At 38.5% G+C, this 22,204-nt stretch overlaps 1 protein-coding gene across 2 annotated transcripts in view; it reads left to right on the forward strand.

Annotated features, from left to right (window-relative positions):
- EFNA5 (ephrin A5) overlaps positions 1 to 22,204 on the forward strand; it is a 270,735-nt gene that overhangs the window by 200,635 nt on the left and 47,896 nt on the right. The window lies entirely within an intron of this gene.

Genomic DNA, 22,204 nt, shown 5'->3' on the forward strand with positions numbered 1-22,204 from the left:
ACACACACACACACACACACACACACACACACACACACACACACACAACCCCCCTCAGTTGGCATTTTTGCCTACAGGCTGCTGAGAGCTGATTATTCTTCTAATCAAAACCATCACAATCAGGGGAGACAATTAGCCAGGTTAGGTCTCTGCTGATTTCACATGTGGCCCTTAGCATCAGATGGCCTTGAGCACTCTTGAATCATATCAACAAGTATTTCAATAATACCTACTCTGTTCCACCTGCTGCCGTTAACAAGGTCTGCCTTTCATCTCTGGAATTGCTTGAGTTTGTGAGTTCTTGTTTATTTTAAATTGAGACTACAAGGTATTGAAATTTTCAAAAGTGGAAACTTGGCAGTCCTCATTGCTAGTGCCATTTTAAAATCACCTAGTCAATAGCTCTAAAAATCATGCAATCAATTACCTATAAATAGATTTCTATTTGTTTCTGTACTTACGCACTTATGGAAATCAATTTATAGAATTTGATTCCTATGTAAAATGCGTATACATATAGTGCAAAAGACAGAATCCGACGTATAATGGGCCTAGCATATTTTAAGCCTTACTTAAATCAGAATGACGTACAACACATTTGGCCATAATACGTTTTCATATTTCTCACATGAAATAAATTTTGTTCTGAATATAACATTTATTTATTGTATTAGTCTGGTCATTGTCTGATTTTACCAGATGCTAGAAGAAGTTTTTTTAACTGAAAAGCAATGCCTTTTATCAACTCTTTTAATATGTAATATGTCTAAATGTCAATCTTTTTTGTTAAACATTCTGCCAGTTTTAGAACTCAATCTAGAATGTAGCTATGTTTCAGGGTTTTGTAGTCAAAAATACACCATTTATTTCAATATCCAGTTTAAATAGTATATTATCATTTAGAAGTAAAGTGTCTTTAGAATGAAGCCAGAAGACCAAATAGAGATTTAGCTGAAACAATGTGGGTCTTATTATTCTTATATAAGGATACAGTATTCTTATAAATTTTTTTAAATAAAGGAACAACCAGACAAGCATTCCTTTTTAGTCATTTGAGGGATTTAGATGTTTTGCTGAAATATTAATTTTATGTTTTTGAGTTGTCTTTGTGTGTATGCATGTCTGTGTGTTCGAGTTATCCCGTGTATGCACTATAATTCTTAATATCTAATGACTCTAATAGAGAAGATCAATTAAAAAATGATTCTTTAAGAGCTTAATACATACGAGATGATAATTTGTTTTATATAAAGAGGTTTTTCTTTCATCATAGTTCTGATCATTAAATGAAAATAGACTTAAATTTTTACAAGCAAATGTCAGCTTCGTAAGTCTGACATTTCTTAAGTGGGTCCAGGCTTGGATAATTGACATAATTTATGCATTTATTTATTCACTCATTCAATCTTTTATTCATTAATGCATCATCATTCATTTTCTCTTTGCATGTAAATAAATCGACATATATAAACATATATTAAGAATTATTTATTCTTCGCCTCCAAAACATTAGTTGATATCTCCAAGTGTATTTTTCAGGTTCTTTTTCTTTCCATTTTGCAAAATTTAGAAATATTTGTTGGGTCTGTTTGTGGTTCATGGGAATAATTTTTTTGTCCTAATTATTGCAGTTTATAGCTTGAAAACAATCTTGCATGTTTTTTCACTTTACGCATATGCAGAGACAGCTAATACAAACCAAGGTAGCTGATTTATCCTGTTGCTCTATGGGCAATTAAACCAGGAGTATTATCTCAGCAGGAATAAGTGGGCAAATTACACATGTGAAGTAAATGGGTCTTTGAAGCTTGAGCACATAGGTATTACTGTACAAGAGGCTACATTAAGATGCCTATAGAGATCAATGGGGGATTATTGATGAATACCAGAGACTAGAGAAGTGATGTCATAAACTTTTAATAGTCTAATAAACTATATTTAAGGTTTTCCATCTTGGTGAGATCTACAGCTTTTATGCAGTAGAATAGTGTCGTCCTCTACGCATTGTGAAGAAAGCTCTCTGACTTCCCAAGGGATTAACCCTTAAGGATCAAATGGCAGGGCCACGCAGCGCTCAGTTTCTGCAATTGTCTAAAGAAAATGAAAGCCTACAGAATCATTACCTCTGTTCTCTTAAGAAATGTGACAAATGATAAAGCATTGTGACTTTTTAAATATTACTTACGAGTTACAACATATAAGCAAACTCTTCTATCCTTGTTGGTTTGAGTGGTCTCTGGGTGACCTCAATAGTACTATATAATTTTAGAATTCTAAACACCCCCAGTGCATCTTACAAAACAGAGTCCAGTTCATGTGAAATAATGAAGACTTTGTTAGAGGATTTAGTAGATGAACCACATACATCCAGTGCCCTGGTTTTTACCCTTGGCCCCTCTCATTGCTCAGTGTTTTATCCTTTTATCAATTACAAGCAAAATTTAAGGAGCAAAAGTAGAAAAATACATTTGAGTTACTGAGCAATACTATCAGGCATTAGGCTCTCATGAATGTTATGTATGAATTATAGCTTTGAGCATGCTTAAAGCATGAGGAGGAGAAAATATTTAGTCAGCAAAACTAGTTTAGGAAGAAGACAAGAAAGGGAGAATGGCAGGAGGCATTTCATAATTCAAGGCCTGTGACTTAATTTAAATCAAGTCACAATTAGGCTGATATCATCAGTTTCCCAGGAGGTGAAGATTTTGCTGTCATCGAGAGAAGCCAAGAACTTTGCCTTTGGAATCATAAACCCAAACAGAGGTCCCAGGGTGCTGAAAAAGCCATTTTGTTTCAATGAATCAAAATGACCAAAAAACATTTTTGTTTGGAAAATCCCATTTTTCCTCTTATAACCCCCCTCCTTTCTCCTAATGTTCAAGTTGAGGCATATAAAATATTTCAAGGCTCTGTCATAGTTAATCCAAATTTATTGCCAAAAATAACAGATCATTTGAAAGGACATGATTTGCCTCACCTTTGGGACCTGCAGGTCTATCTACCATGCATAACAACAAAACATTTATGTCAGCATATCCTTCATCAGAGAGCCAAAAGGGAAAGTAAGAGAAATAAAAAAAAAAAATGACCTCCGTCTGCTTTAACATATTGTCAACAGTTTTGGAGACCGACAAAATCTTAAATTACCCCCGCACTTAAGGCACCTAATTACCTTCCAAAAGACTTTGGAAGAAAAGAAATTTTATCTGTCCGGAGAGGATAATACAGATGTTTTTTTCCTATCATTTTTAGTAGGAGGGAACAGGTGTAAAATAATTTTGATCCAGTGCACGTTATATATTTATACTCCTGTAATGGGGATGTTGGAACCCAGAGAGCTCCTAAAGGACTTGAGATGAGTCCATGAAAGGGTTCATAAGATACTTGGGGGGAAATTTCTAAATGGTGACCTCATTGATTTTCCTCATCATTCTGCTTGCCATTTCCTGTTTTGCTGTTTCGGCCCTCAGTAGGGTTGAAAGTAGGTGTGGGGGGAAAATGATGATGTGGTAAACGAAGTACAGCTTCTCTTGTAGCTTTTCACCAATGGTGACATTTCTATCAGTTGTCACCACCTAAATGGTCCCTAGTTCTGCCGTTTTTCGTGCAGAAAGAGTGGGATCCTTTTCATGATTTTAGCTGTATTTTTGCCCTTAGAACCTTCCGTGCCAGAGACTAGACAATCATCATGACCTTGTGCCTCTTGGGAACTAGACGCTATGCCAGCTTTGAGCGGTCAGTTAGAGCTGCTCCTCACTCCGCTGAAATGGATGTAATGACGGGAAATCCTGAAGTGGCATTGGGTGTAATCTTAGTATTCTACCTTTATTTAAAAAGTGAGATGCAGAGAGAATAAGTAACTTGCCCAATTCACACTGTATTTAAGGCAGAGACAGCATTTAAACCCAGGTCTTTCAACTCCACATTCCTTGTTCTTTTGGCCACTCCGCATTAACTTTGAACACATGTGGTCATATTTAAGCCCTGCAAAATAATGAACAAATGGTGGGGATTACTTTTAACCCTCTTCTGATGTTTCTGCCTCTCTGTAACTGTTTTCTCGTTCGTGTCCTTTCTTTAATCCCACAAATGCCTGCTTCAAGCTCTTCACATCTAGGCAGTCATAAGAAGCGGAAGTGAAGAGTTTGTGTCTGACTTATTTTGCAGCTTCTACAACACACAGCATCTCACACAAAATAGGGCCTCTACAAATAGTTGCTGAGTGGATGAGTAGGTGAATAGTTTATTGTCGGGGGAGTAAGAAATCCTCAGCTGAAGCCTGCGATGTGTGTGTGTGTGTGTTTGCCTGGTCCATTGCAGTAGACTCCTTGTGATCTTCCTTCTCCAGGCTTTCTCTCCACCCAGTCTGTCTTCTCCAGAGCTAAGAGAATGATTGCTTTAAAATACAAATCCAATCATGTCCTGCGCCTTCTTAAAACTCTTCTCTGGTTCTTTGTTGCCTGCCCAATTCCTTTTTCAAAATAAAGTTTTCACCTCCCTTCGTAGCCTCATTTGCCCTCTTAACAAACTCCTTGCTTTTAAGCCTTCTGGGGTTTGTCCCTGTCACTCTTGCCTGGCAAGTCCACTCTCTCCCCTTCTCTTGGAATAATTCTGTCCATCTTCCAAGATCTGGCTCCTCCATGAGGTCTTCCTGTACTCTTTTGAAGTCTGTTGCTATTTCCTATTTTCCACAGCATTTGGTACAAATTTCTCATATAACATTTATGACATTTTATTGCCATGATTTATTTGGGTGACTATGTCACCCACTAGATTGTCACTTCCTCTCGGCCAGAATTATGTCTCAGTTCATTTTTGTTTCTCCATCTTCAGGTACAATGTTTGAGCCACAGGAGGCAATCAGTATACTTGTATTGAGTGAATGAATAGAGTCAGAACATAAATATGTGAGAAGTCAATCAAATTAAGAAAGATGGAAGGCCAACCTAATAGCATATTGCTCAAGTGAGTGTAATTTTAAAGTTTAAGCTAAAATAGACCTTTTGGTAGAGAAATGTCATTTATTCTAATGCAGTGTGATGACACGTAATCTGTAGAGCTGACCACAGCAGCATTGAGAAGTTTCAAGTATTTCTCCAGTATCTCACTCTACACCTCTGTCATTCTGTCCCGTGTCCCTTTCCTGAGGCCTGTCCCCCCAACCCTGCAGACCACTTACTCTTTCTCATCAAAACTTACCCACTGTGTTGCTTAGTCTCTCAGGGGTCTTAATCTCTGTTAGGTGACGGGTATTAATGAGTCAGAGAAATGAAAATATGTTAATGCATTAGCTGGCAAGTATGATTTCCCTCCCAGGCAAAATTACACTTTACACATACTTAAGAACTAAAATTCACTTTGGGGAAGGCATTTCTGCTTAAAGATGGCTTTTGTGTCCCAGAAATCACACCACACAGGCAACTGTCCATCTTTCCTCCATATGTTATATATATGCCACACTTCCAAAACGCGGCTGAGTTGTCTTTGTATATGCACAGGCAGGCCCTCCAAAGAATCAGCATATTCTCCTCCCGCGTTCTATAAACTTCTTTTAGAAATCACTTTTTCTCCATAAGCAAAGATTTGTTATAATTACACTCTACCTACTCAAGAGATGTTGCAATGACTATCAACATTTTTATTTCTAAAGATCTTTGAGATTCTCAAGATATTTTTTAAAGTAGTAAAATTCCTTGTCATTAGCAGTCAAAAAATACCTTTTTTGTTATGTAAATAATTGTACATCTTCCTCTTACCTGTACCATTTGTCAAGCTCTCTTTAAACACTTTAAGTTCTCATTTGCTCATTTAATTTATTGATTTAATCTTGACAAATGTCCTGGGAGTGAGGCATTATTATTATACCAGTGTTACACGTGAGGAAACCGAGGCATGAAGAGGTGAAGTAACTTGCCAAGGTTACATAGCTAGTAGTAGCAGAGCCCAGATTTGAAGCTAGGCAGATGGCTCTCTATCCTTTTTCTTGACTTCTTTCCTGTGCTGTCCGAGGTAACTGATAAGACACTTGGTTCTTCTCAGTTATCAGACGGATATCTGCAAACTCTGGGAAATGAAGATAAAGTTGAAATATCTTTAATCAACTGTGATTTCCTTGATAACCACCAGATATTAGCAAACTTTATAAGCCATATGTGCTGAAAAAGCCAGGTGCCACAAGGATTGGAAATGAAATTTTCTTCCCACTCTGATTTCCACTTTTTATTAGTGACACCTCCCAAGTGGTTCAGAGAATGCCTATTAGTGTTCCTGGACATCTTGTACGATTTGCAGCCATCCTTAGAAAGGTCTGGGTGGCTGATCTCCACACCTGCCAGGTGTCCCTCTGCCCCTGTCAAGCATGCCTGGCTGAGCTACTCTAGAATGCTCAATAAGCTGATCAGTCTCCCCATTCATAGGCTCTACGTCGTGTGATGTCTCCGTTGTCACATCCGTGGTGCCAGTAAACATTCCAGAAGAGAAGAGCAGATTCTCGCTGGACTTTCACATTCACCTCTTCCTTTTTGGTCATAGGTAAATTAGTGAAATGAAAACAAGGAGAAATAGTTATAAACCCTTCAATAGAGCACGTGTGTGCTCTGTACAAAGTGGATTAAAATACTCTTTGGAGTTTAAAATCATGTCTCAAAAGATGGCAATTTTTGTACTCCTTTGACCTCTGATCAACAGCTTTTGGATCACTTCATATTTAAATAAGTTATTTTATCATTAGTCCCGAGACTAAAATTAGATTTGCTTACTTGAACCCATAAACAGAAAGCCTTTAGACTAATAAATATTGAAAAATATATGGTGATATATACATGTATATATATTTTTTTCTCCAGAATGAAGCACTAAATAAAAGCATTATTTGAGACTCGGAGCAAATAGATAGCAAGCCGTGTCTGAAAATTGTTCTCCTGGGCTTTGGCCCTTTTGCTAGTTTTCGCAATACAGGATATTTTACTTCTAAGTTTGACTGTCTTACACAAATGGATTTGGGAAAGGAGAGCCATCGCTGCCCTGCATGTAGCAGCTGTGCTTACTGGTTTTATAATCTGTAATCGCAAATTGTGCTTCTATTTTAATTTCAGCGTGCTTAAAGCACAGGATTCTTTTCAAATGTTCAGACATGACTATTTAAAATTGAAAAGAGGAGTTTAACCATTAAGTATTCTCATCTTCTCAGATTTTCCTTCTGATGTGATGAAGTGAAATACTTTTTCATGTCACCCATAATTTCTACTTACACTATCTTGCTTATGCAAACTTTTAAATAGGCTGTATATGCAAGAGCATATAAAAATCTGTACAAGTTTTTTCTGGCTTTGCATTATTGTTAAGTCAGCAAGGATTGTAATGGAGTGCAGGGGATGAGACAACGAGAATCCAATCAATAGACGCAAAAGGCAAATGGACTTGCATAAATTAGCACTCTAATAGGAAAAAATAAAGGCATGTTCTCTTTCATCTTTCAAGCAGTACACGTTATTGAAAGAGGTCTAATAGATGCTACCCTGATTTATTTTTACCTTTTTTTTAGGGGTGCAAAAAACTGGAAAATGCAAGTAAATTGAGCATTGGAGTGACTGTTCTGAATCACTGAAATCAGGTGACTGTATCAAATACAGTATGTAAAACTCAGCATGTTGGGGCCACACGGATGACACCATTGTTAGGGTTACTCGTAGAAATATAAATACTCACAAAAACCTCCAGAGGAAGGTTTCGTTCTGTGAACAGAGTTTGTCTTGGAGGAACTAGTCTCTGATCCTGACGTTCAGGCATTTCTAGTGTACTCTGTACATTTACACCCTATCTACCAAGGAAATAGCAGGAAGGATTTGTCAGATGTAGAATGGCTGGGTGCGTAGGCCTGGGGCAGTCACAGATCATCTGCCACTATGGCACCATACAGTAATTCCATTAACCGTCACTAGCTCAACTCAAGGAATTTGGGTAGAGCAACGTGCTCTGTTCCCCCATTATGCCAATTATACTCTATTTTAGGGGGTGTGATAGCTCTGGCATGAATGTCAGAGGGTAGCAATGTCTGGCACTACAGCTTCTAGCCATACTATAATTGGCAACACCCAAGATTTTCTCTTCTACCCTTCCTATTCCCTCCACCTCTTTGTTTACTGCTTCCATCTGTGGGAAAGGAGCTGGGGGTATGAGGGGCTGCCAGGTAACTTCCACTGCCTTTGCTAAAAGACAGGCATCTCAGGCATGGATTTGCCATGTCCCTGGGGCAGCCTTCAGTCCAGCACAGCAACTTGATCATTTGTGTTGCTGGTTGGTTTAATATGGGCCAATAAGAAATACGCTAGTGATTTCATAATGGCAGTTCTCCAAAGAGCTCACCCCTGGACAAGGAGAAATCTGCATCTCAGGGAAAATTTGGATAGCCTCTTTCATGATATTAAGCAACACTCTGGTTTGAAGTGAGCACTCTTTAAGATACATGTAAAATTCACATTGTTGATTTTTTTTTTTTTAGTACCTGGAGAACTTTTGCTCTTCGGGAAATCTCCTAGAAGTTCTCTCTTAGGGGAAATACAATCTGTATTGTTGGAAGAGAAAGAAGAATTAATTTGTCAGTGTTGTTTTGATCTCAATCCAGAAAGCCAAAAAGAGTTAAAAAAAAAAAAAAGTCTGCTGAGTATCAGCATTTCTTATCTTTTTGTTTGCATATTTTAAAAATAGGTCTTTCCTTAGCTCTCTTCCATTATGGTTCACTGTAATCAGTACTTTATGGTCATATTATATAGCTTTGTTTCATTAGGGCAATGAAAATGGTATTGAACAATAGCGATATAATGCAGGGAAACAGTTTGTAATTCACTTGGAAATTGCTAATGTAGTAGACAGTCGATAATACAATCAGCTCGACTTTCCTAGGAAAACATGAGCTAAATTTCCTCTATTTTTCTCTCAAATCTTCCTAATAGGGCAGGGGTGAGGGAAATGCTCTGAACAACACTGGAAAGCTCGAAGCCTCTGAGTAGAGAAGTTCTTTATGCTTTGAGTTTTGAATGACATCTACAGGTCTCGGGAAGAGCTACTATTTAAGGCTCAAATTCTCCCTGGAGATTTTCTTAAAAGAGACTGAAAATAATCAAGAGTCCAGAAAGGAAACAGCTGGATGAGATGATGCCTCAGAGTTCCTTCTACTAGTATATCCCTCTATAGTCTTTGCAGAAGTAGGGTGCTCGTGAAGTTATTATCAAGTATCGGGTGCCAAGGGAAAATTAGAGGCTATTGCTTTACAAGTCTATGTCATGCATGCTGCATGCGTTAAGGAATTTATAATTACTGTAGCTCAAGACTAGTAAACATGAGTAGTGGCCAGGACTACAAAGGCAAATAACCTGGTGTGTTTAAAGTGTGGTGAGTTAGGATTTTGTCGCTCTCAACTCTAGTCACTTGGTTGTGGCGATTGTTGAGTCAAAACCAATTATAGAAAGTTTTATGTGAGAGGAGTTCATAGATTCAAAGGCATACGTAAATACTTAGCTGCAAATATAATGCTGAGAATTCCATTTTTAATTCAGTGAGTGCTTGAGGATGCTGGGTTGCAATTTACCATTAAGAAAAACAGGAGTGATGTGTCTAATTTTGAGTTGCCCTATAAATTTTTCTAGTCATTAGAACCAACATAATTTTGTCACATGTGATATGAATTTTTAAATGTACTGATTGTCTGACAGAGAATAGCAGTATTTCATGTTTCCATATACTTCCAAACATCTCTGACATCTTAAGAGATATTAATTGTATGTTGAAGCCACCACACTGATTTGAAAAATAAACAAAGCCAAATTTAATACTCTCCCAGGAAGCGCCAGCTTTTGTGCCAGAAACTCGTATTTAAACTAAAACAAAAACCAAAAGCACTTCCGATGGTTCCTAATTTTCAGTCAATTTCCTCTAGTGGATTAGAATAGTTAGTAACTTCGTAGGATTCAAAACCCTGTCAAGGTGTGTGTAAGCTTCAGATCATGTCTCAATTATGTGGTAAGTGCAACCCCTGCTCAGCTTCACTGCCGGCGGAAACAGAAGGAAAAGGCATTTCTGCCGCCCGGGCGCCATTCTCTCTTCCTTCTAATATTCTTTGCATATTAGTGCATGCTTCCGGCGGGTTGAAGCACCAACAGGGGATATACTCTTTGTTAGTCTTGAAGACTGTGCTTCTAGGCTGCCCACTTGGCCAGTGCATGTCATATGTTACTTTCTCTAGTCACATTAATAAAACCATAGTAACCAGCACCTTTAGTGACCAAGACGCAGGCTTTTCCATTAATTACTGGATTCAGTAAAACATCCTTGGGTGGGTCTTCGCTGTTGTAAATCTTTTCTCAGCTACAGGCTGTTCTGAGCCAGAAAATCTGCCAATGGACCAAGGTGAATTCCTTGTTTGCTTACACCTTCACTTTCCAGAGATGGGGTTGAAAGATATACTTTGTATTTGTGGAATGGAAAAAATCTAAGTTCCTTTTTAGAATACAAAGTGGGTTATGATTTTAATTAAATATTTGGCATCCACAGAGTAGATACCCAGATGTTGAATTAAAACATCAATAAATGAAATTGCACTATTCTGTAAATAAATCAATCAGTGAGATCGAGTCACATTTATCCTCACCATGGATACAGATTCTGTACTAAGGCCCGGGCTCATTTAACAGCTCCCACAGGTTTCATACCCGCCTTTGTTGTGTTTAGACCAAGCTCATCAACACTGAGTTTGTAACTCAAAAAGAGCTCACATTCTCTGTCTTGGACTTGAACAGTTTGAACAGCAATCAAATGTTAATGTGAGTCTCAAAGAAATTTTGGAATCTGAGATTGTACTTCTGAGTGCTGAAGAAAGCCAGTTGTGACCCTGTCGCCTCCAGGCCCACGGTGCTGAGTTGTCACCCAGCATGGAGTGCCCCTTATCACCCTCTTGTTTCATCATCTTTGTGTCTTGGCATTAACCATCCCTCTGAAACCTCACAGCCCCCACAAGTGGCTCATTCAGAGCTTGTCGCAGGACCAAAAATTCTGAAAGTTCAAGAGGAGGGTCATATGCATTTGCTTTGAGCTATGTAGTTCCTTTCCAGGGTAGACATTTTGAAAGTAGAGCTTATTAAAATGACAGGGGAAGGGGGGAAGACACTAACTCTGTTCTCTGTGATTGAGACAGACAAGCATTTAAGTAGGTAGAGAGACTACAGCACTGGAGAATCCCCTAAAGTGCTTACATTTATTTCTGAGAAATAAATGGTGAATTGTTTATTTCTTTCTCCCCCTTATGTTTCCTTGGGATACAGCAATTAGTTTCTTATTTTTTATGATTGCATTATTCTTGCATATATCTTTCTGTGGTCCAGGCTATAAAAGTAAATAGAAGATCCAGCCATATGAATGAATATCCTTTTAATGAGTGTGGGGAGGAAATAATAATACTAAGTAGTGCAAAACCATTTTTATGTGATGAACCGAAATACCTTTGTTCCCCAGCTCCCCAGTCTTAAGCCACAGGCCACCAGAAAATGTGTGCATAAAATGACAGTTTGATGTATTCTGGCGTTAACAAAAGTAGCTTGTGGTTTGTTTGGTCCCCAGAATGCACTTAATATGATTTTTGAAAGGCGGTGGCATATTCTGTTTTAATTTCCAGGGTCAAGGAAGGGTAAAATGGAGTATGTGACTTTTCTGTAACACCCTTCATTCTATCTTTGGGCAAAAGCCTTGCTGAAACAGTGAGATAACACAGTTGCTGGGTGATAATACAGTCGTTTTTGTGGTGCCATGAGTTAATTTCCGAGGTGAAACTATCCTTACTTAGAAAAATAATGTGCCTTCTCCCCCGAAATAGCCATTTGCTTGGAACAGCAAATGGATAGTGAGTGTCTCCCATGTGCAGGGCATTATGGGGGGTGCCAGAAGTGGCTTAACTCTGCTCTCTTCCCTCCCTCTTCTGCTCCTTCCTGGCCGTTGTTATCTGTTGTTTCCCATTGCTTTTCTGTATCTCTGAAGTCCCTGGAAGTGATGTCATTCAAGACCACCCACCCCCAACTCTACCATTAATTAAATTTCAAACTGCCTCTATTCAGCTGCTCAGGCTGCCATAACAAACTACCATAGACTTGTTGCCTTAAATAACGGAAATTTTCTTATAGTTCTGAAGGACAGAAGTCCCAGGTCAAGGTCCGGCAGGGTCAGTTTCTCTTAAGAGCTGTCATCTTGGCTTGTGGAGGCACGTGAAGGGAGTGGGGAGAGGGGAGAGGAGGCATTTTTGATGTCTCTTCTTAGAAGGACACTAATCTTATTGGATCAAGACCCCACCCTTATGACCTCAGTTAACTTTAATTACCTCCATAAAGGCCCTATCTCCAAATATAGTCGCATTAGGGGTTGGGGCTTCAACATATGAGTTTGAGGAGGGGGGACAGATGCAAACATTCAGTCCATAACACTGCCCAAGTAATAGGAGAAAAAAAATCCTAACATAGAGAACCATCCGATGACGTGGACTTTGTGGCAGTTTCTAAACGTTTAACCTGACGCTCTGTGCTTCCTCCACTTAGCACTGGCCATTGTGAGCACATTCTAATGATGGTTGCAGGGGAGAGCTTGAGAAGTCCCAGGACAAAGCCACATGAAGACTCTCAAATACCTGTCTACCTGCCCACAGTGACTTGGATGGCTAGCAGAGGGATGGGAGGAGAGATTTCTAACCCCCAGAAATGCCCAAGGACAATGGATTGGTTCTAGTGTTTGTCTACAAAGATTTGAGTCACGATTTGGTAGCTCCAAGGTGATTCTGGTCAGTTCCTGAGAAAATTGCTCTCCTCTCCTGACACTGGCTCAAGGAACAGAGGCTGAATGTCCTGGTAGGAGGGACACAGTCTGTACTCCCCTTGACTCCTGCTGACTGGAGCAAACCCTGGGCCTATCCCAGCCTGGTCTAGGCCTGACCTAAGCAGAAGAGAGCCTTGGAACCAAAAGATCCCCTAGATTGCCTGCTTGTGGTTGCCGGGACACAGCTTAGAGCAGAGCAGTGGTTGGCAGAGGCTGAAAGGGAGCCTTGGGTGTTCCTGCCAATGTGATAGGCGGTTGCAGAGCTTTGTGAAGCAGTCTGATGAACCCTCTCAAATAGAGGCACCTAATGCTGCTCAGCTGTGTAATTGGGATGGAAATGGGCCAATGAGAGGTGGCAGTTTGTGCTTAACCTCTGGGGAGTCTTGTTCGAGGAGACTGTGTGTGGGGGAAAAAGAAGCATTACAAATAATAAGCTTCTCCGCCTGATTTGTAATGAATTAGTAATAAATGGCCTAGTGCTGTACGAAAGTCTGACGATTACAGGGCAGCTTTAGCTAAGTGCACGGGACCACATCTTATTTTGATCAGCTGTAGCATAGCAAAGACATGTAATTATCATAATCTAACAATTAGCCTGGCATCACTTTCCAGTGTTTAATTACCCCGATAAATGGTAATTGAATAGAGGACTTAATGACAAGAGAGAAACTTTCCTTCTGCCTTAGGTGCTTAAGTTGTCTACTCCGCTAGGCGTAATTTTCTAGCGTTGCTTGAACAACAGTCCTGATTATCATTTTCCTTTTTGCAGTCGGCCATTATTTTTGTTTCCTGATCTTGACCTTTGTTTATAATACTCTTTAGCTCTTCTCAAAATTTGATACTGGGACCCAGAACACAGGCGGAGATTATTGAGTACCTTATGCAGTTTTCCTGTTTTTAAGCATTACATCTAATATCCTTCAGCTATGATTAACCTTCTTTGGACCTCTATCAAGTCACTACTATGTGCAGACACTGTGCTAAGCGTTGGGGATACAGAGATGAGTAAACACCAACACTATCTTCAAGAAGCTCTGTATCAATAGAAAAGGAGGTCTGGATAAAAATATAATAATAATAATAATTACAGTGATTTGCTTTCAGTGCAGTCCCAGTTTTCTTCTAAATTTATGCATTTACCTTGAATGAATTCAATACTTTTATGACTCTTCCCACTACCTAATTTCTAATGACTGCAGATCTCTTTTCTCTCACCTTAGCCTCATTCCTGGTCCCAGAGTTCTATCCAACTTCTCACAGGGTTCTAGCCAACCAAATATAAGTAACTACTTCTCTCTCTCATGCCGATTTGCATAGAAACAACAATTTCTGCTTTACATCCTAAAGCTTTGTATGAGATGCTATTATTATTATTGTGCCCTACCATTTCCAAATATATGCTTCCCCTTGTTGTGCGAAGATCATACATAAAAGAAATCCGTAAAACATTTATTTCCTTTCTTCTAGCTTGTTGTTTTTTCTCCTTTAACAATGAACTAATAGATTAGTTCCAGGCCACATAGGTCTCGGGAACGCCACCCCAGTTTTTGAAAAGTTGGGGCCAGATTCCAGTATTAGACGGTAATGATTCCAATAAGTTGTCATCAGGCCATAATACAAATATTTATTTCATTGTTTGCACATCAGTGCTTAGAACCATCAAATCATTGTTTGAGTTGGTTAATAGAAAGGACATTTATTATAGCTCTTTGGTTATTGTTATTATTTTTGAAACTAGAAATAACATGAAATTGCACTAGGTAACTCCGTCCCAAAAGGATACCAAAGGGCTACATGTATGTAAACAGTTTGGCAGGTGGCTTATTTGTTTGATTGACTCCTGCAACCCCTGAACAGAATCAGTATATTTAATCTTATTCTCCTAGGACAGTGGCTGGATAACCTGTTCAATGATTTCCTGCGTCTGCTGTTGGATCTGTGCGTATGTGGCAGGTGCTCTGTTCTGTGTGCTTGACATGATGTAAAACTCTGGATAACTTAGGGCGTGAAGGCTGGCTTTGTCAAGATGTTCCTGACCAGCAGGAGTCAAGAAAGAGTCTGTTATGCATTGTGGAAGTGACCCCTGTTAGGACATACACTGATTGCCAGACAGTAATTCTTTATTTCATTTTAATCTCTTTTTGAAAACCACTTGAAGTGATCTGTGATGTGTTGGGTCTGTAGAACTCTGCCTGGTTAATTCTTTGGCTGACTTAGTCTGTTGACATTGACACATTCTTACTCCATGCCCGAGGCCTCTTTGGGGGCTTAGAAGCAATTAGACTGTCACCCAAAGCTCCCAGTCCCTTCCTGAAGGAAAGTCTTGTTTGGGCGCTGCCAATTTAATGCTTTGTTTCCTTTGGAGCTCTTCAGTCAAGCTAATAAAACAAACTCCAAATGAGTTAAAACACGGGAGGAGAGAACATTTTGTGGGCCCTGTATTTGAAACAAGTATTACTCCTGGGAGACAGCAATTTTAAAAAGTCGTTCAGATTGATGTGACTTGTACTAAAAAAGCAACAAGTGAAAGCGATTTGAGATTTTTATCCATCTGATATGAATAATTAGTATTAATTGTGAGATTTTTAAGCCACTTGCTTTAAAGTACATTCACATACACACAGAAAAAATGTGACAGGTTAGTATACTAAACTACTAATGAATTCTAAATATCTGGCCAAGTAAATTCTGTCTATTCCATCACCGGCAGTTACTGAATTCAAGGCAAGACTCTCATGCTGAAGAATTTATAATTACCAAAACATGCATGTGTAGGAACTTCATTGGAATTTTCATTAATGGATAAATAGAGCACCAACTCTGAGTTCTAAATATTTTGTATCTTGTGCTTCAGTGGATGAAAATGTATGTGTTGTAGCATACAGCGTGTCAACTGATTATAAGTAGGAAACATCTTTGGAATTCATCCTTGAGTAGTTTTTTTTTTTTTTTAACTTGGAAGTCTTCACTTCTCTGGACATTTTGGTTGTTCTTGGTGTGTTCTAGAGCCTGGAGGAGCTGGATTGGACTGCTTGAAATGATGAGTTTCGGTCATCATGTACACCACCTCATTCAGCCTTAACAGCTGGCCTAGTAATGGTGAAACCGTTCATGACTATCTCAGAGCTGAAAAGGAAGGCTGATTACCAATACATTTGAAAGATAGATATATTTCAGTCCGTGAGAGGAAACATTTAAAATTAACAAAACAAATCCTTCTTTAGCCCCAGTGATGCTAATATTATTTATCGATCCCAAGTTTGATTTGCTGTTTGTATTTCACGATTTAACCTCTGCAGAAAAATAAAAAAAGAGCATCTTCATATTTAGGATATGAAAGCCATAAGGCTTGCATTCTGTGCTGAAAGGAATAACAGAAGGAGACAAGAAGAGACGTGTAATGCAACAGAGACTGCCGTCCTGCCCATCTCCTCACTAAACGTATTTGTAAACCAAATCCCATGTCTATTACAGGGCCCATTAGGCCCTTCAGGACAAATGAGAAATTCTTCTGGTTAAAAAGAGACATCTTATTCTGAAATTAGCCTTTAAATCAATAATAGTAGAATTGAAAGACTGTGCTGCCAAGATGTATTCACTCTAGATTTAGTTTAAAATTTGGGAGGAACCCTAAGCTGATAAATTTGCTTAATCTTTGACCATAAATCATATTCTTCCTTTACATTTCAATTTCAGAATGTAATATATTAAGTTGCCTTGTAATTAAAGAAGTGACATTGTAGTTCTGCTTAAATAGGAATATTATAACAATCACCTCTTTGACAGATTAAAATACATTTAAAATGTAATAATCAACTATTCAGTTCATGAGAAATAACATTTTCATTATTGAATCCTTTAAAACATTACAGGAAAGGGGGATAAAAGTGTCTCACAGCTTCCTAGCCTCTAATAACCACTCTGTCTCCTTTCAGAAATGCTGTTTCTGTATTTATGGAGTGCAGAAACTTCACTCAGGAGCTGCTTGATAAAATACCTTGGTACATATTTCCCTGGAAGCAGGCTCTCTGCTGTGCCAGCAACATATGCTAAAGGCCAATTTAGAACGTTTTAAATATGCACCATACCCTTCCTTTTCCAGCTACTAAAATGAAATGCATTTTGGCTTTAGCAAATGAGGATGGAATGAGAGGAAGAACACTGCAGGGGAAAGTGACTAAAGATGAACTCAGAGAAGGATGATTATGATGGTGTGCCTCTGCAGCCTGAAACCCAAGGCACTGCCTGTGTGTTCGTTGGACTTGGCCTCCCCAGCTGCCAATATCCACAACATAAGAGCATATGGTGGTAGAGGAGGAAGTAAGGTCAATGACATGAAAAACCATCCACTGAGAAAGGAAGCTAGGTGATGTCTACTTGCCATAGCAAACAGGAAGCAAGGACAGAGTAAGTTGAGAACTTCCACTTGGAGTTGGTAAAGGATTAGAGTACTCAAGTACTAGACGTCCCTTCTGTCAGGGACCCACGTTTGGAAAGAAATTAGTTAGCTAGAAGGACCAAAGTCCTTATGGTGCAGATTAACAACAGTCATGAAACAATGCTTTGATCTCTATCTCAGTAGAAAGTTGGGGGCGACACTGTTGATGACTAAATGAAAAGACAAATTGTCAACTCTTACCTCACTTCTGTGGTCTTTATTTCATTTGAATTCTGAGACTCAAGTCATGATTCACTTCCTACAGACAGGTTAAGTAAGGACAGAGTTATTAGTAATAGTTTTAAATTTATAATCTAAGCTGTATTTAGCTGTGGAATGTCATCAGGTGTACACTGAAGACAAACTAAGACACAGACATCTGTGTATAGACTTTCTAGCTCCACTTTAGTTGGATTTTTGTTATCAGTAGCCCCGAAATGTGCTCTCTATCCAACTCTCCAGGCAGCCTCTGGGTCATCAAGAACTATCATAAAGTGCATAATTCATTTTGGTGATTGAGTTGATTACAGAGAACTAGTTGCCATCTGAATTTTATTCTTCTTAATTAACTAAAATGATTCTTTCGTAATATATATGACATTGATTCTCAACCAAGTACTGTCAAGTTTTGACAAATATATACAATATATTCTTGCCATAAGAGAGTATATATACTATTATACGTTATTTGGATCATTGACCTGAGTAGCCATGCAACCCAGTGGAGAACAAGGGCCATCTTCCTGTGCATACGAGATGTTTCCTGGTGCTTGAGACTTTTGTATTGTGAGAACACAGGGCAGTAATCATTTTACTCAAACACAGTCACTTTTCTAAGGGTGGTTACTATGCATGCTTTACATTGTAAACCACTGTGATAATTTAGTAGAGATTGTATTGTAATTATTGCTGGCTTGTTACTGTGCAGCGAGAAATTCTTATAGTTCATAATATGCAGCGATTTCAAAGAGGTAGAAAACCACAGATACAATGGATGGAATTAAGGATCAGTAGGAGTAAAGAGGAGACATTTACAAGAAAATTTCTAAGAAATTTACAAATGTGTTAAAGCAGCGGCCATGCTACCCATGGCATTTGTAAATATTGGCACGTGGAATCACTCTTCCTAGATGTGAATTTGCTCTTTTAATATGAGCTTAAGCTCATGAAATCTGTTTCCTGATAGGAAAAAAAAAAATCCCTTTATGTGAATGACTCCTGAGCCTTAAAAGCACTTTATTCTGTGAAAGTCTGGAATGATGTGCGTGAGTCAGGAGCTAACCCTGTGATCTGAGGCTTGTTCTAAATGTTGATATGCCCTTCACCTTTCAGTTAGGAGTTTGGGACCAATCTAGTGAGGAGAGAGCAGGGTCGGGACACCTTGCAGCAGGCTTTCCTAGAAGATCAGTGTAAACCGAATGGTACCAGAACTCTTAAGAGGCCTCCACTGGATGAGGAGAATTACAACAGCTGTAAAGCTTTGGAGCTGTTGTTGTCAGGAGGAAAGAGAATGTGCTTCAGAGCCATATAAACCTTGGGTTAAAATCCTAACTCTGCTGCTTACTTTCTGTGAAAAAAAAATGAACTAAGAGGATAGCAGCCTCTCTGAATGTCATTTCCTCATTGGTCAAGTGAAACAATTATAACTGCCCAATTAGAATTTCATACGACAGCCTATGTAAAGCCGAAACATAGCAGATCCTGGATGCAGTAAATGTTTGTTGCATTAGTGAATAAAGGAAAGAACTGAAACCCCGTCAAGAATGAGAACCATCCCTCTGGGGGAATACAGAGTAGACCTAAGAACTTGACTTTAGCCATTAATCCTCTCAGGAAGTGGCAGAGTGAAGAGCTTCCTTCTGAGGTCAGACTGTTTGGGTTTGAATCTTGCCTTTTACCAGTTGTGTAACGTTGGGCATGTTGCTTGACTTTTTAATCTCCATTTCCTTCTTTTTAAATGGGTGTACTAACAGTGTCTATTCTGTGGGATTTGTGATGGAGATTAAATTGAGATAATGAATGTAACATAATAGGCACTTAATAATATTAACCATATGCATATGCTTCCTCACAGTAAGACCAGAAAAGAATGATTTGGTATTACTTTGTCACCAGAGGGCATGATTTGGGATAGTATTAAAAGAGATATTTAGATAACCCTAAATTTTCTTTGGATTGTATTTGGGTACGTTATACAGATGGCTTTTATGAGTTCCAGTTTATCATTGTTTTTATGAATATATTATCCATTCCTTGAAATTTACATTAATAAACTAATTTATGCAAATTAAAGATCTGAAACAGAAGTGTAAGTTGATTCAATGGTGAATCATCCTCTTTTCTTTTTTGTATGGATAGAAGGGTAGAAATACTAATTGTTGGCTCCACAGTGATTCACTTAATACCCCACACGAAGTAAAATGTCACCGGAAAGGGATAACTAGTCAAACCAGTGTAAAATGAGTCTTCCATCTCATGGTTTGTTTTATTAAAATTTTAGCAATATTAACAGGGATAAGGGTTGGAAAAGGGAAGTTAAATTCAAGGTGTCAAAAAACTATGACAATTTGTAGAATAAAGCAATAACAGAATGGGTCCAGACGATGGCAGTTGTAATTTTTATTTTCCCGTTTAAGCAGTGTCAAGTGCTAGTGGAAGCTAAAATGAGTGACACTTAGGGAAAGGAAAACCTTCCCCCTTGAATGTCTTTAAAATCTATAATAATAATATAATAATATAAAGTGCATCTGGGCATTGCCTTCTGCTGCAGTTCTTGCCTGGCTCCCCTCCAGAACTGTCAGGCTACTCTGAGTGCTGATGATTCATATCCCCGCAGCCTTTTATCCGAACGTTGCAGTGTCTTGTCTTTGTACTTTGGCAGTGATGTTACCTTGATGTTCAAAAATCTTTTAAAAGCAACACAGTCTTTCCTTGCATCTTGACAAATCGTTGTCTGCCAGTAATGAAGAAAAAGTAAACCTAGTTCCATGATCATTGGAAACATAGAGAAATAAGTACTTCCATGAGTTTTTTGTTTTTAAAAACGGTTATGTATTTTGAGATCTTCTAACTGGAAAGTGATCTGATCCTCTTTCCTCCTTTCTCTTGTGTAAGTAAGCCTGCTGCTTTTCAAAAGCATGGATCAAATAGAGTTTTTGTGGATCATTGCATATTTGAGGACAGACTTCAGGATTTTCATATGATTTCCTTTCTTTGGGGATTTTTAAAAAAGGAAAGACAGGAATTATTTTTATTTCTATTGTATGCTCCTACTGCTGTTGTTTAAAAGTTAATATTCTGTTATTTACCCATTGTAATATGCTTTAGTAAATCCTGATAATAGCAACAATGCTTCACATTCACATGATGCTTTTCGTACATTTCTTCAGCTGAGGCTTGAAGCAGCCATGTGAGGTTAGCAAGGCAGATTCTCATTCTTATTCCAATTTACATATGAGGAAACTGAGGCTCAGGATGGTTTATGACTCTCCCACTTAACCTGCAGCAGATCCAGTCCTGAAATCTAGGTCTACTCACCCAAAATGAGGAATGCTTCCACTTTTACCATGTTGCATTTCAGAAAGGAATCTTGGCTTTGTCAATGAATATTTAGCGTGAAAAGTAAAGGTGGTGGTATTTCTATTGGGCTGAATATTGCTCACAAGAATGTGTTGAAGGTCTTTGTTATGTTTGGGTGCTGCATTTTAAGGGGAACACTGGGAAACTGGAGGACATGAGGAGGGTCAAGAGACTAGAATGATGAGGAGCCTGGGAACCATACCAGAAATAACCAAAGAAATCAGAATTTTCAAGTCTGGAGAAAGGAAGATACAGAGAGACATAGCTGACATCTCCAAATGTTTGACGGACTACCTGGTAGAAGAGAAATTAGATTTGTTCTTTTTAATTTCAGGCAGCAGAGGTAGGATCACTGGATAGAAATTACACAGAAGCAGATTTATGCTCGATATAAGAAGAAACTTTCTAACATTTAGAGATGTCCAAAAATGGAATAGACTAGCTCACCGTCACTGGGAAGTGTTCACGCTGAGACTGTCTGACTTGAAGATTATATGACTTTATGGGCGTTGTATTTCAGCAGTAACACAGTTTTATGAAGAACTGTCTAAGGAATCAGAGAAGAATTTCTTCACTAGCTAAAAACAGAGGGGTTTTGTAGGCTTTTCCACCCTGCCTTTAGAAAGTTCTATACATAAGAATTTCTGTTTCACATATCACTGGGTCCTGAGAATGCTGTTCAGTTGATGGGGAAGGGCATATTAGTTAAAACAAATAAGCAAAACTTTTGTAAGATAAGAATCGAAGGAGACAATGTGATGTGTGCAGTGCTATGCATGTGCGTACATTGTAACTAGTTCAGGATGAAGTGGGCATGGTTTTTGCTATTTTCATCTAACTTGTTACTTTCACTGCCCCTCAGTCCAGCCTAGAACACAACCTATAAAATTAAAAGAGGTGGGGGGAAAAGCCATTCATTTTAGGTGGTTTCAGTTTTCTTAATATGGAAAGGGATAGGGCATCAAAACAGAGATTGGCTAAAATGAGGTTGTGGCATAAAAAGATTTACAAGGAGAAACACCTAACTAGGATCCGAAGTTTTCATTCCAGGTCTAGCTCGATCACTCGCTGCTTCATCATTATGCCGTAGGTTTTTATTTTCCTCTAAAGTGGAAGTGTTGTTCTAGGAATTTTCTTTCCCACTTTTAAATTTTATGATTCTAAGTCTTTGAATTTTATGACTCTGATTCTCCACATTTGCATAGGAAATTCAGAATGGTCTAAATTCTAACAAAATTAATTTCTTACTCATTTATTCAAAAACGTTTATTAAATGAAACACTATTTTAGAAACATGAAAACTTTGCTTCAATATATGTGATTTTAAGAAAAGAAAAC

This window comes from Equus quagga, chromosome 7, assembly GCF_021613505.1.
Source record: "Equus quagga isolate Etosha38 chromosome 7, UCLA_HA_Equagga_1.0, whole genome shotgun sequence".
Lineage (NCBI taxonomy): Eukaryota > Metazoa > Chordata > Mammalia > Perissodactyla > Equidae > Equus > Equus quagga.